The sequence below is a fragment of the Triturus cristatus genome, chromosome 11, assembly GCF_964204655.1.
Source record: "Triturus cristatus chromosome 11, aTriCri1.1, whole genome shotgun sequence".
NCBI classification, from domain to species: domain Eukaryota; kingdom Metazoa; phylum Chordata; class Amphibia; order Caudata; family Salamandridae; genus Triturus; species Triturus cristatus.
Window position 1 is genome coordinate 478,451,656 of NC_140594.1, and position 16,034 is coordinate 478,467,689.

Here is a 16,034-nt window from a genome sequence, read left to right on the forward strand (position 1 = left end):
TATTGTTACTTTCCCACGCAGATTTAAGTGCTGAGGTTCAGAAATGGGAATACCTTTGTACGTCAATATATTTGTAAAAAAAATATAATGGTAGTATTCACCCTTCACAAACACAATGTGTAAGAAGGTATGTTGAGCTATCCCAAACTGCTTTCTAAGCCTAGTTGGTGGAACATTTTAAAATGTAAGAGTGCATTTGATGTGTATGGGCCCTTTGTTCTTTAACCAACTGCCCACTTTTGTAAATGTAAGAAAAATTGGATCTACGCGCACCCTTTGTTGCTGATATGAGAGGGGAGCCTGACTGCTGCCAGACTGAGTCAAGGCCACACAAACTCTGCTTGCCTGCACTGCTGCTGCCCTTTCCAAGTGTGGGAGCTCCTGTAGCATCTACATAGAGCCTGAAGGAGACCCGAGCCCGCTCATGACAAGATGGAGGCTGGGTGATACGAGCGCAGCCTCATCAGACATGGATGTTCCTGTATTTAGCAACTTGAAATGACACCAGTAATAGCTATAGAATGTCATCACTACTCGACAAATCAATAGTGGCAACCAGGCTGTCATAACTGTTGAGATTGAGAAAGTGAAGAACACACGCAACTCGGCATTAGGACAAGTTTGGAGGTGCCCGGGGGGTAGAACTGCCATTCATCAACTACAAGCAAGCGCAAAAAGCCCTCAGGCAAGCAGTGTTCTTATAGATACAAAAACGCTCTGAACAATTCTGGATAAAAGGCTTTTTGGTCCCTTGTGAATGGGAGAATGCACGGTCAAAGGGGACAAAGCAGTGTAAACATCCGGGAAGAAGAGTGGGCATCCTTTCTAACGACTCACTTTGAAGCAACCGAAAAGGAAGTCGGTTCACTGGTCAAACCAATAACATCGTCCCCCTTGAATAACACAAGTCATTCGCAGCCCCCCCCGTATAATTCGTCTAGTGGAACCTGAGCAACCAGCAGGCATGCCAATTGGATATCACTAATAACAGACTGCAAACCTCCCCCTCAGTGAGGGGAGTTATTTTAACAGGCAACCAAAGCTCCAGAAGCACTGATAACCCGAACTGCTAAAATCACAATCAACTGACAGGGCTCCCCGTCAAATGGTCTACCCCAGGCTCTATATAAGCAGGATATAGAATTCTGGGTTGACCATTTGGCATACTTATTTGATTATTGTCAGACCACTTCATTGATACCAGAGTCCTGGTGTGGAGCTATTATACATTCAATCTATAAAGGTGGTTTAAGATTTGACCCAAAAAACTATAGGTTGATTGCCCTCCTGGACATTGAAGCCAAGTACTACCCCAGTCTGCTGTTGGAAGACCTGTCATTGTGGGCTGTACAAAAACATCTACTCCCCTTTAATCAGACAGGATTTGTTGCAAAATCAGGAACTTTAACAAATCTGCTCGCAATATCAGTTTGGCAGAGAAAGCGACAGGTTCAATAACTTTAATTCACTGCTGCTTTGTTGATTTTAAGGCAGCGTTTGATCGTATGCCAAGGGGATTATTGTGGTCCAAACTACAGAAATGGAGCAATTCCACCTCCCTTACTGGAGGCTATCATCCAGCTCCGTACAAGCTCCTGAATTCTAATAAAATTGCAAGAGGGAGCTCACATCTCAAGGAAAATACAAACATCTCATGGAGTAAAACAAGGGTGTGTGCTGGAGCCCCAACTTTTTAATCTTTTTATCTTGGATTTATCACAATCCTTCGACAATATCAACTGCCACCCTCCAAAATTGGTGGCTTTGGGTCAACAACTTGCTGTATGAAGACAACCTTATTTTGTTTACCCATACAAGGGTAGGTTTGCAGTGGCTGCGTGACCAGCTTTATAATTACACAATCACAGATACATTGAAGTTAAACCTGTTGAAAACAAGAGCATTCACCTATGGGACAAGAAAATATCAAGGAGGAGGATGGCTGTTTAATGGTAAATGCATTGAAAGTGGTTCCTCCTATAAATATTTAGGGGTCCATAAGGACGCAAGATGTTCCTTTTTAAAACAACGGCAAGACGATGGAGTTAAAGCATTGATGCTCAGGTAGCATTTACAAAGCTAGCAAAGCAGCTATCCGGCCCAAGTTTGACCCCACTAATAAGTGTTTTGAAGGCAAAAATCAAATCTCCAACTCTTTATCCTATGGTCAGGAGATTATGCTGGGAAAAGACTCCAGTTTGTTGATAAGATAACAACAAGAATCTTTAAGTGCTGAGCTTACAGAAAACTTCACCCCTTCCTCGGATAAGACTTGAGTTTGGCCTTTTAGATCAGCAGGCTGTTGGGGCCAGAGCCCTTATCAAACTATGCAACAAACTATGTACATCTAGAGTAGGCAGTTTGGAGGCTATGCTGTGGCAGGAAATATCAACCAGTCAGCTGGGACAAAAACATCATTGTCACCTAGAAAATTCCCTGCAGCTTTTAGAAGCAAAATAATTTTGGGAAACTAACCCATCCCAACAGGTCCTCAAGACATACATTAAAAACAGTGTCCGTCTCTGGTCTTTCCATTCAGACAGGGCACAACTGGCAAAATGCAAACATGCCTGGTCGATTATATCCGGGTTCAAGCCAGGGACCACAGTACCATATCTGTCTTGCACCTATGCAGTATTCTGGAAAAAAATACTTTTGTCCCTCAGGATGAGGGGGTGGCCTTTTCTGCACCATCTACCCAGTTGGCACCTCATAAATGACAACACAATGTGTAGGGGGTGTGGGTCCAGCAAGGAATCAACAGAACATGTGGTATGTCTCTGCCTAGCACTGCTCATAAAATGTAGGGCCCACCTATGGGACGAATGGAACAAACTCAGCGTTCATTCTGGTCGACAGGCTATCATCGCCTCCTTGAACCTGGAAAACTCGGTGCTCAACATCCGGTTCACCAAGTTCGTTATAAGAGCAGGAAACAGGTTCAGCCAGTCGGAGAGCCAGCTAGTTAATCTTGCTAACCCTGTATTGGGCTGCCCCTAACTCGATGAGATGACAACTGGTATTGCCCACTGTCATAACCAACAGCTGCTTTTGACCGTCGTCTCCGGCTACCCACTCAGAGGCTTTGCACTCACTGTGATTTTACAACTCATTCTATCTTTTGTATTGTTTTGTCCTATTTACAAAAAGAGTTGGCAAAGCCAGGGGATCTGCTAGTAGGACCTTCGTAATCAGTCACCTGTCTTCCTTTTGGTAATGAAGTTAAAGTTTAATTGTTTACTATTGTACCCCAATTGAGAACCAACTGAAGGGACTTTGGTTTGAATCAATTTCATGACACCCCTAAAACCATGTTTAATATAAGTAGTATGGAATCAGAAGATCAATGAAATTCTAGTGGGTGTCAACTTGTTTTGTTTTAAGTATTTATTGTTATATACCTTGGTTGCCTACTAAAGTCCCCCAAATGTGAATTAATCAAGGGACTACGGTTTGCATTAATAACTTCCACAAACCCTGCAGAATATAAGTAGTATGGACTTAAAAACCATTGAAATTTTAGAGGGTGCACACATTTTAAGTATCTATTGTTATATCTCTCTGTTTTGATTAGATTCTGAGAATGAATGCACAGATGATTGCCATTGTAATGATTTTTATTAATCAAACAATAAAGTATACCGCTGCTATATAATGTCCAAAATATCAAGCCAGTAAGGGCAGATGAGATGGTAATATACTCAGTCTGGCAAATACGCCCATCTTTACACCACCTGGTCATTATAGTTGTTATTATTATGATAATCAATTTTCTTAATTTGCACTCTTTTATCTGAGCTGTGTTGCAGTATAGTAACCATTTGACTCACCAGCTTGCCTGATCCAGGGATCCCTGTGATCTATTCATAGCACTACGTGCTTTTACTCCCTTATCCCAACGTGCCCCTTGACCTCCCATAGATCGAAGTACGTCTACCATACGGATGAACTCTGAGACACTGGACCCTTTCCTTGCAGGTAAAAATTATATAGCTGTTGCTTTTGTGTTTCTTGTTTCTTTACATTAATCTGGTGTTTCACAACAGCTAGGAATGCAAACACCTTGAAATAATTTAAAGCGATGCAAAGTTTGCTGTGTTAGCAGAAAGGTTTGGTAAGCAGTGTCCTTGTCTGTGAGCATGACCAAACAGTAGCTATTTGCCTGATACCATATCCTTTGCCTATCCTGTTTTCAGATTCTTCTAGGCTGGTTCCAAGATCCATTAACATAAGGAGTTGTGAACACCAGAACTGCAGAAGCATAATCTAGCTTTTTTTGCCAGGGGCCCTGTTTTATATGAACTACATTGTGGTTCATCAATTCTGTTTGTGTCCAGAGATCCTCTTGAGACATACATTCTCACAGTGATGGTACAGATTCATCTGTACATTGCAACAAATGCATTGGAGTTACTATGTTGTTGTGTACAATGTACTTTGTTTTCCATTGACTTACTCCTGTTGCTGTTGTAAAAATATGGATCATATCTGCATTATTATTAAAAGTATGTGTGCACATAATACTTGGCCGATAGGTATACCTCATTGGTTCTTTGTTGGTGGGGTTGCACTGAATCTAGACTTGCCACTATACCTCTCTCTCTTGGGTTTAGTACTGAACTTCTATGTATGCCCATAGAGCCATGGGAGCATAACTGGTGCATACTTTCAGTTGTGGACTGTGTACCTTGAGTGTTGATTGCTAGAAATTCAGAGCTCCCTCGCAATCAATCAATCAATCAATCAATCAATCAATATCTTTATTCGATCACTTACAAATGATCATAAAAGACAAGATAAATTGCACACAAGATAAAATCAAGAAATGACATGAAAATTTGGTCCATTCCAACATTACTAGCCTCGCTGGTGAAGGGAACACCACCCAGGAGAATTCCCTTCTGAGGACAGTTTCCCTCACCCACCAAAGGTTGCATGCTTCATCATTGGGGAATTTCCTCGCATCATGATACCTAGTCACGATACGGGCTACAACCCCTCACTGAGAGGGAGGAGCTCAGGGAAGTTTTTGTATTCAGGGAGATCTATACTAAATACACAATTGTGGATATCAGATGATGAGGGCAGCAGAGCAAAATCGAGGAAAAAAGTTTGATTAAAGCAAACTACAGGGTTCCCTGCAAAACGCTGTTTTGTAATCCTAACCCAGGGTTGCTCTATTAAAGGTTTTGCAGCGAACCCTGTAGTTAGTTTTAATCACACTTTTTTTCTTGATTTTGCTCTGCTGCCCTCACTACCTCAAGCTCCTCAATTGGGTATTTAATATATACCTCCCTGTGTACAAAAACATCCATTAGCTCCTCCCTCTCAGTGAGGGGGTGATTCCCCCCATATTGTAAATAGGCATCATGATATGAGGAGGTTCCCCAATGTTGTACTGAAAATGCGTCTGGTCGACTCCTTATAGCATTGTGCTACTTAAGTTAGCATTTGCGGTACCATTTTGTATTTAGCCGCCACTTTGTACCATGTTAGAAACTAAGCTTCTATCTCATACTGCTTGCCCCAACAGAAAGCAGCCTCAATTGTGTCTCTTTATTTTGCCAAGGTTGAGATTCGCTGCAGTAATTAATAGATTGTTCTGTCAATGCATACCTTTCCCAGTAGATAGGCCTGCTCCCACTCTCAGAGAGACGGGCCCGGGCAGAGTAACCTTGAATCTAAGATAGCATGTACCCGGTCTCATGATCGTAGCTCATTCTTCTGTACCTCCTTTGTTCATCAACTCCCAGACTGGAAAATTTCTGTCTGGGAGGGTCTTCAGGGGTATTGGAAATGTACTTTATGCTCTCTCATGTTGTCTAGCGTCAGTCTCTCTGCAGGAATCTGAGGAGGTTGGTCAGACCGGACTCCGCTCAAGTGTATACTAATAAATAACTTTGGTTTGTATTCTCTACTGTCTGACCGGCTCTTCATTTATATGGAAGGTTGAGAGGTGGTCGCGAGTGACCCGGGTGGCCCTAATCGGGTCACTTCCGTCAGTTGGCGCCTGAACAGTGACCCCATCGGGTGAGTGACCCTTCCGTGCCCGTGGACGGGTGAGGAGGACGGGGCCACGTTGGGTCGGGCGAGCGGACCGGGTATACCTGCACAAGAGAGTCCGGTACTCGCAGCTGCCTCGTCTATCTGACAGGGCAGTGCCTCGGCCAGTGGTCATTCTGGCTGGGGTCCTGAACAGCGAAACCCTTGGATCTGACCATTTGGTCTGAAGAGGCGGGAGTGGAGAATAAATTGCCTCAACCTGTGTGCACCAGGTCATTTTGCTTTTGTTTGTAGGGGCTACGGCGCCATTTTGATTTGTATTTGGTGCGGTCTAAGGACCGATCTTTGGACAAGCGCTTGAATCTGTTTGAGTTCTTTATGAATAAGGCACCATTTTGATTTATATTTGATGAGGTCTGCAGACCAACTTTGGTAAAGATATTTGCAAATATCTGTTTGGCATAAATAGTGAACTCAATTTCTCTTAAAATGCCTTGCTTGAGTAAGTTGTTTTGTATGGGGTGTCGTTGCTGTTCTACTGATGCTCGACAGGAAGAAAGGCAGCCTGCACTTCCGGAGTGCACCCCAAACTTTGAAATGTATGTGAAGCATGGCCTTGGCCCTAATATGTTTAGTATAAATATACGAGGGACAACGCCGAGTTGCAGTGGCTGCAGACTGGCACTTTTGATGAACAGAAAATGAATTTTTTGCAGGACAATGTGTTTGCGAAATGAAGTAGGTAGTCTATGTTCGATTCTCTTCAAACGTGGCAGAAAGAGGCTAATCAGAAGCGAATGAAGGAAGAAAAAGAGGCCCGGAAAGGGAGAATGCAGACCGTGGCTCAGAAAGCTGTAGTGTATGAGAGAAGGAAAATAGAAAAAGGAATAGAGTGTGTTGATAGAAACTTTCGATTGCAATGTGACAAATCTTATGTTGCCCGGGAAGAAGGTGATCCCATAGTGGAGGAATTATTAGAGACACGACTGCCACCTCCATATGCCCTGCTGAAAATATACCCCGCTATCCCGCAGTCTCAGTCACCTGTCCCTTCTGCCTCTACTACGTCTGCTCCTGCTATTGTTGATCAGACTGCCCTGGCTTTAACACCTCCTACCTTTTCTCTGTCCATGCCGCCTGCGGCGACTATGACTGTTAGTACCTCTGCTATACCTATTGCTTCAGTGTCTGTATCGCCAGCCCTTACACTTACGACACAGCCATTAACGACACTAGTGCCTGGTGCTCCCGTTACTTCCTCCACTGTATTATTACATTCCTCGACGTTAGGGATCAGCAAGACACAAGTGCGTAGGTCTACAGACAGAGACTGGATGAACTTTAAGGAGCGACTAAGACGGACGTTGGTCCGATCAGATGTGGGGGAGGAGGAGAAAAGAATGGTGGCTAATCAGGCTTCTCAATGGGCCAGGAGTCCCATTTATGATTTGGATGATGTATGGACTGTGATGAAAGACTATGAGACATTTTTGCAACAGCATGCTCTTAAGCATATGTCGGCCACGTTGATTGATCTGTGGGAGCAGTGTTTTAAGGATGCGGCCCCTTGAATCCTGTATGACATTAAGGACCATGTATATATAGCTGATATGGCTCCGGCTCAAGTTTATGGTAATGTTGTGACGATGATTGCTTATCAAAGGAGGCTCCTTTTGAAAAGCCCCACCCCGGTATCCCAGTTTCTGATGTGAGAAGTCCATCCCTTATATCATCCTGAAATACCAGAGCTTTGGAATGCACAGGACGCTGTTATTAGACCATGGGTGGAGGCCCGTTTCCAAGAACAGTGGGACTGTACTCCTTGGAAAAGAAGTGAGGTATTGTCCCTTAAGGCTCAGTTACCCAACCCTAGGAAAAACCCTACAACATATTATAAGGAATTGCCAGAGGCCGCTTTATCGACAGTAATGACGCTAGCGGATGTTGAGATGTTCTTTGATCTGTTGGTACTCGTTGATATTTGGCGGCAAGTACATACGCAGGACCACTTTGTGGAATTGAGTGGTACTTGGGATGAGATTAGAGCCAAATCATCGGATCGGTCGGATAGTAAATATTTTAATGAAAAAAGGGATGGCCAGTATTACCACGATGTCTACGAGTTTGATGAAGTGACAGAAATGTCTCACAGCTAGTACAGCCAGGGACAGGGTGAGGGACCAGTCCAGATACCTGTAGATCAGCGCGGTCCTTATGTCACCGCAGATTTGCAAGGCTCAGTTAAGAAATTCTTGGTGGATACAGGTGCAATGAATAGCTCTGTTTCTCGTTCACTGGTCCCTGCGGTAGCTCTGTCTGGCCAAAATAATGTTTCGGTAGGCTTTTCTGGTGTGTCGGTTGTGAGCCCCATTTCCAAACCTCTTGCCTTGACTATCGGTCCTTTTACTGTGGATTCACCATTTTTGTTGACATCTAATTGCGGAGAAAATTTGATGGGCTTGGATTTATTAAAGAAGTTGCATGCTACAATCTTTTGTTCCCCGGAAGGTGTTTACATCACAATGGGCCCGAACGTAGTCAGTAGTAAACAATGTCTGTCTAAGAATGCACCCCTCCCTGCTGAATTTCAAGATGTGCCGCCCAAGCCCTAGTATATATAGCCATGTCTTGAAAGCTCAATTGGACTACCTCACGCTTCCCTCAGGTAATGTATTGCTTCAATATGTGGATGACATACTAATTGCTTCTGACACTGAACATGGATGCAAAGACAGTACAGTTAAGTTGTTGCTACATTTGGCTCACCATGGACATAAAGTGGCCCTTTCTAAATTTCAATATTGTCCACAGGAGGTCAACTACTGTCGAAGGAGGGTAGACGATTGACCCCTGAACGCATTAACGCCATTGTGAAAATGCCTATCCCTAAGACTCAGAGGGATGTGCGTGCTTTTATTGGCATCACTTCCTACTGTCGCCATAGGATCCCTAATTATTCATTACTAACGAAGCCTTTGCTCGCATTAACCACTAAAGATGTGCATGAACCCTTGCCTTGGACATCTGAATGTCAGCAGTCTTTTGAGCAACTAAAAGTCGCGCTTTGCTCTGCACCTGTGCTTGGTACGCCTGACTACCAGAAGTCATTTGTGCTTTACATACATGAGACGGCTGGTTGTGTGCTTATATTCTTAACACAGGCCTTTGGAGGTAAGCAACGTCCGTGTGCTTATTTTTCTGCTCTTCTAGACCCTGTCGCAAGAGCCCTCCTGAGCTGTCTAAGAGCGGTCATGGCAGTGGCCATCTCCATAAGGCAATCGGCTGAGCTCGTACTCGATACTGATCTCACAGTCATGGTACCCCATGCTGTGGATACACTTTTGAATAAAACTAAGACACAGCACCTTACCAGTGCATGTCTGACCAGTTACGAATTGACCCTTTTTGCACCACACGTTACGATCAAAAGGCGTGCCACTCTAAACCAAGCCACGTTGCTAACCCTCCCTTCCGAGAGAGAGGAAATTGATATTCATGATTACATTTTTAGAATGGAGGAGGATACGAAGGGACGGGTAGACCTGACTGATGTTCCCTTATGTGACCCCCAAGGGGAACTATATGTCGATAACTCTTGTTTCAAATTACCGGATGGCACCACCACTGCAGCGTATGCACTTACTACACTGCATACGGTAGTTGAGATGTCACGAGATCCTATAAGTCCGCTCAGGCAGCTGAACTAGTCGCCCTTATTCGAGCTTGTAAATTGAGCAAGGGACTGGTTGTTAATATTTATACTGACAGCCAATACGCCTTCCGGCCACCCATAATTTTGGGCGGCTCTGGGCAGAGAGAGGGTTCCCTACTTCCCATGGGACACGCATCCACCATGGCCCTCTTATACATGGGCTTCTGTCCGCTTTGACACTTCCTAAGAAATTGGCCATAATAAAGTGCAGTGCCCACAAGGGAATTACTGATCATGTGGGTAGGGGGAATGCATTTGCAGATCAGACAGCCAAGGAGACAGCTCAAACAAAGATGAGAAAGATGTTTGTAGCAGGTCCCGCTAGGTGGGTGTCCAAGGTTACTATGTTTGAGGACATGCTGGATAATGTGAAGATGATTCAGAGTGAGGCAACGATTGAAGAGATAGCAGTATGGCAGGAAAGCACCGCAAGTTTGGATGAGGATGGGTGTTGTACGGATAAGTCAAAGAAAAAGAGATGGGTGTTACCAGATGCATATGTCCTCCCTGTAGTTACTATGGCACATGGGCCAGCCCACATTAGCGCAAAGGGCATTTGTAAATTACTTGACCCTGTATGGCAGAACGACAATATTACCAAGACCGCTGCTCATTTGGTTAAATACTGTATGGTATGCATGATGTATAATTCTGGAAAAGGCACCCCTGGTAATTTTGCACCACCCTCTTTCCCTTTTGAGGTCCTTCAGATGGACTTTATTGAAATGGAGTGAGTCACCAATCTGAAATATGTGTTAGTAGTTGTTTGCGCCTTCAGTAAATGAGTTGAGGCTTACCCCACTAAAGAGAACACAGCTGTGGCGACTGCGAAGGCACTCCTAAAGGAATTCTTCTCTTGTTTCGGTTTGCCCCTTTTGATCTGGAGTGATAATGGCAGCCATTTTGATTCAAAGGTCATTCAGTTAGTGTGTGATGGGCTACATATCAAGCAGAAATTTCATGCTGCACACCACCCCCAGTCAGCAGGCTTAGTTGAGAAGTACAACGGTACTCTCAAACTGAAATTGGCAAAGATTCAGGAGAGCACAGGGTTGCAGTGGCCAGATCATTTACTATTAGCCCTTTTGTCTACGAGAGTCACGGCTAACTCTAGGACAGGACTGTTACCTTATGAGGTTGGGTTTGGGCACCCAGCAAATGTTTGGGGTGTACCGTGACCTCGAACGTTTTCAGAAATTGAATACCCTCTATTGGTAGATTACCTGTATGAGTTAACTAAAAGTCTGCACTCTATTCACCAATAGATCCAAGACACCCTTACGCCAGCACCTGAGGGGCCAGGACACGATATTCAGCCCTGTGACTACATCCTGGTGAGGTACTTCCAGAGGAAAGGAAGTTTGGAGCTGCGGTGCCAAGGGGCCGACACAAGTACTCCTTGTCACCTGCACCGCGGTGAAGGACGTCAGCCGAAAGCACTGGATTCACACCAATCACTGCCGCCGAGTGCATTTACCCCTGCTTTATGACCAAAGGGTTCTTGATGGCATCGGGGACTCGAAGGGAGAACGGGTGCCCTGTTTGGTCCCATTCTCGGATGCCCAGCTAACGTGGACCCAAACGGAGGAAGAACATGATGCAGTGTTGTAACGCTTTTCGCCCTAAGTGGGATGGGTATTCCCAGACGTGGGACCCGTGCTGACTACGCCACTGGAGTCAAGCTATCCTGGCTGATGACGGCTGATAGCCAGAAACCGGTCCTAGGATGCTTGATTCCGGTCCAGGGAAGACATGGCTTGGCAGTTCGGGCTGGACTGTTCCCATGAGGCACAGGGTCAAGACTGATTTGCATATGGCCATGTCTGAACTGGGGTGGCGTAGTGGGCAAAAGAACGATGGATTTAACTCAGATCTCTTGACTGGGGGAGAATGTCTGCATTGTCAGCATTCCGTCCATCATTTGTTTGTTGTAACGCTTTTCGCCCTGAGTGGGATGGGTATTCCCAGACGTGGGACCCGTGCTCACTACGCCACTGGAGTCAAGCTATCCTGGCTGATGACGGCTGATAGCCAGAAACCGGTCCTAGGATGCTTGATTCCGGTCCAGGGAAGACATGGCTTGGCAGTTCGGTCTGGACTGTTCCCATGAGGCACAGGGTCAAGACTGATTTGCATATGGCCATGTCTGAACTGGGGTGGCGTAGTGGGCAAAAGAACGATGGATTTAACTCAGATCTCTTGACTGGGGGAGAATGTCTGCATTGTCAGCATTCCGTCCATCATTTGTTTGTTGTAACGCTTTTCGCCCTAAGTGGGATGGGTATTCCCAGACGTGGGACCCGTGCTCACTACGCCACTGGAGTCAAGATATCCTGGCTGATGACGGCTGATAGCCAGAAACCGGTCCTAGGATGCTTGATTCCGGTCCAGGGAAGACATGGCTTGGCAGTTCGGGCTGGACTGTTCCCATGAGGCACAGGGTCAAGACTGATTTGCATATGGCCATGTCTGAACTGGGTTGGCGTAGTGGGCAAAAGAACGATGGATTTAACTCAGATCTCTTGACTGGGGGAGAATGTCTGCATGTCAGCATTCCGTCCATCATTTGTTTGTTGTAACGCTTTTCGCCCTAAGTGGGATGGGTATTCCCAGACGTGGGACCCGTGCTCACTACGCCACTGGAGTCAAGCTATCCTGGCTGATGACGGCTGATAGCCAGAAACCGGTCCTAGGATGCTTGATTCCGGTCCAGGGAAGACATGGCTTGGCAGTTCGGGCTGGACTCTTCCCATGAGGCACAGGGTCAAGACTGATTTGCATATGGCCATGTCTGAACTGGGGTGGCGTAGTGGGCAAAAGAACGATGGATTTAACTCAGATCTCTTGACTGGGGGAGAATGTCTGCATTGTCAGCATTCCGTCCATCATTTGTTTGTTGTAACGCTTTTCGCCCTAAGTGGGATGGGTATTCCCAGACGTGGGACCCGTGCTCACTACGCCACTGGAGTCAAGCTATCCTGGCTGATGACGGCTGATAGCCAGAAACCGGTCCTAGGATGCTTGATTCCGGTCCAGGGAAGACATGGCTTGGCAGTTCGGGCTGGACTGTTCCCATGAGGCACAGGGTCAAGACTGATTTGCATATGGCCATGTCTGAACTGGGGTGGCGTAGTGGGCAAAAGAACGATGGATTTAACTCAGATCTCTTGACTGGGGGAGAATGTCTGCATTGTCAGCATTCCGTCCATCATTTGTTTGTTGTAACGCTTTTCGCCCTAAGTGGGATGGGTATTCCCAGACGTGGGACTCGTGCTCACTACGCCACTGGAGTCAAGCTATCCTGGCTGATGACGGCTGATAGCCAGAAACCGGTCCTAGGATGCTTGATTCCGGTCCAGGGAAGACATGGCTTGGCAGTTCGGGCTGGACTGTTCCCATGAGGCACAGGGTCAAGACTGATTTGCATATGGCCATGTCTGAACTGGGGTGGCGTAGTGGGCAAAAGAACGATGGATTTAACTCAGATCTCTTGACTGGGGGAGATTGTCTGCATTGTCAGCATTCCGTCCATCATTTGTTTGTTGTAACGATGATTCAGAGTGAGGCAACGATTGAAGAGATAGCAGTATGGCAGGAAAGCACCGCAAGTTTGGATGAGGATGGGTGTTGTACGGATAAGTCAAAGAAAAAGAGATGGGTGTTACCAGATGCATATGTCCTCCCTGTAGTTACTATGGCACATGGGCCAGCCCACATTAGCGCAAAGGGCATTTGTAAATTACTTGACCCTGTATGGCAGAACGACAATATTCCCAAGACCGCTGCTCATTTGGTTAAATACTGTATGGTATGCATGATGTATAATTCTGGTAAAGGCACCCCTGGTAATTTTGCACCACCCTCTTTCCCTTTTGAGGTCCTTCAGATGGACTTTATTGAAATGGAGTGAGTCACCAATCTGAAATATGTGTTAGTAGTTGTTTGCGCCTTCAGTAAATGAGTTGAGGCTTACCCCACTAAAGAGAACACAGCTGTGGCGACTGCGAAGGCACTCCTAAAGGAATTCTTCTCTTGTTTCGGTTTGCCCCTTTTGATCTGGAGTGATAATGGCAGCCATTTTGATTCAAAGGTCATTCAGTTAGTGTGTGATGGGCTACATATCAAGCAGAAATTTCATGCTGCACACCACCCCCAGTCAGCAGGCTTAGTTGAGAAGTACAACGGTACTCTCAAACTGAAATTGGCAAAGATTCAGGAGAGCACAGGGTTGCAGTGGCCGGATCATTTACTATTAGCCCTTTTGTCTACGAGAGTCACGGCTAACTCTAGGACAGGACTGTTACCTTATGAGGTTGGGTTTGGGCACCCAGCAAATGTTTGGGGTGTACCGTGACCTCGAACGTTTTCAGAAATTGAATACGCTCTATTGGTAGATTACCTGTATGAGTTAACTAAAAGTCTGCACTCTATTCACCAACAGATCCAAGACACCCTTCCGCCAGCACCTGAGGGGCCAGGACACGATATTCAGCCCTGTGACTACATCCTGGTGAGGTACTTCCAGAGGAAAGGAAGTTTGGAGCTGCGGTGCCAAGGGGCCGACACAAGTACTCCTTGTCACCTGCACCACGGTGAAGGACGTCAGCCGTAAGCACTGGATTCACACCAATCACTGCCGCCGAGTGCATTTACCCCTGCTTTATGACCAAAGGGTTCTTGATGGCATCGGGGACTCGAAGGGAGAACGGGTGCCCTGTTTCGTCCCATTCTCGGATGCCCAGCTAACGTGGACCCAAACGGAGGAAGACCATGATGCAGTGTTGAATGCAGCAGTGCCCTCTGAGGTCCGAGCTATACAGGAGCCCTGCTCTGTTGGCCCATATGTGCATGAGTCCCAGCCCATTGGTCCAGTGCCTGAGCCCCTTTTACGGACTCTTATGTGCCTGGAGTAGCTAGGTACAATCTGCACCCCCAACGGAGGAACAGTGCACCAAAGGAAAAGTCAGGTTAGCAGGGACGAACTCGATAAGTTAGGCTGCAGTAGGATAGGGAGAGGTGAAATTTGTGCATTGTTCAGACATTGGACAGGATACAGAGAGTGTGCTCCCCTGGAAGGGGGGTGCCTTATCCTGTACGATGTGGGATTTCTTCAGAAGAGCTAGGATCGCCTGGCTCCACCGTCGGTGCTTAACAGCGCCAACGTTGATGAACAATAGGAGTCTACCATTGAGGCTCAGAAGGACACTGGGAACATTTGCTCCTTCTTGTTTTCTTGTTATCAGCTCTATTGCGTTTCCTTTCCTCTGGCTATAATGTATCCATTTGGTCGCCCCATTATTGAGGAGGAACAGCATTTGCAGCACCACGATTTGGGCAGAATGAGTCTGGTTGGTCCAGCTGGTCCACAAGCAGTAAACTAGTTTTCATGGCAATTGTTCTGATTTCCCTGATAGCAGTTCTTGGAATAGTATGGTTTCATGAGGAGAAATATCCTGTGCATTCCCTGATTGGTACAACGTTTGTTCCCCCTGAACACGTTTGTTACTTTGGCCCCTCATAAAGGTGAACACAGAAAGGCATACATAGATAATGTGCTTTTGCAGACACTCCACCAAGCCCATGATACATCTAACGTTACAAATTGTTGGATATGTGGACTGTTCCCTTCAGTTACACATAAGAGTGATAGCCTGTTATCGTTGCCCTTGACTTATCTGGACAGTTGCGAGGATTGGTTTGAATTGTTCTCTATGGTGTACATTCATTATCATTCTTTTACTATAAATATAACATCTGCTGATTATCACACAGTGTTAGAATATATACATGTCCACCAAGGATTTACCCCAGTAGAACAAGGGAGCCCTGATACATTGTCCACGACAGCGTGCATGAATGTCTATGAGAGAGAGAAAAATGCAACATGGCTTCAAAATGAAATGTTGGATTTTCAGGGGTTCAACGTCATTGAATACTTTTGCTCTTTTCAAATGCGCAATATTACTCAGGATAAGGCAATGCCAGTGCCAGTAGTCAATACAGCAGTTGGGTTCTGTGTTGGAAGATTTGGGAAGGTGAAAGTGGGAGAGAGTAATTGCAACTATACATATACTTTGAGCACGAGTAGTAGCCCGCCTTTACTCCCACCGCATAATATCTACTTTGTTTGTGGATCTCAAGCCTATGTTTGACTGCCTAGGGGATGGTCAGGTGTATGTTACCTCTCTTTCATCCTTCCCCCAGTGTACATAGCACCGCCCAATTATCATAAGGATCATCGATTACAGCGTAAGAGTGCCCGTCTATTTTGGATTAGAAGGGCCATTAATACAGAAGATATAGATCAGACAGACACTAC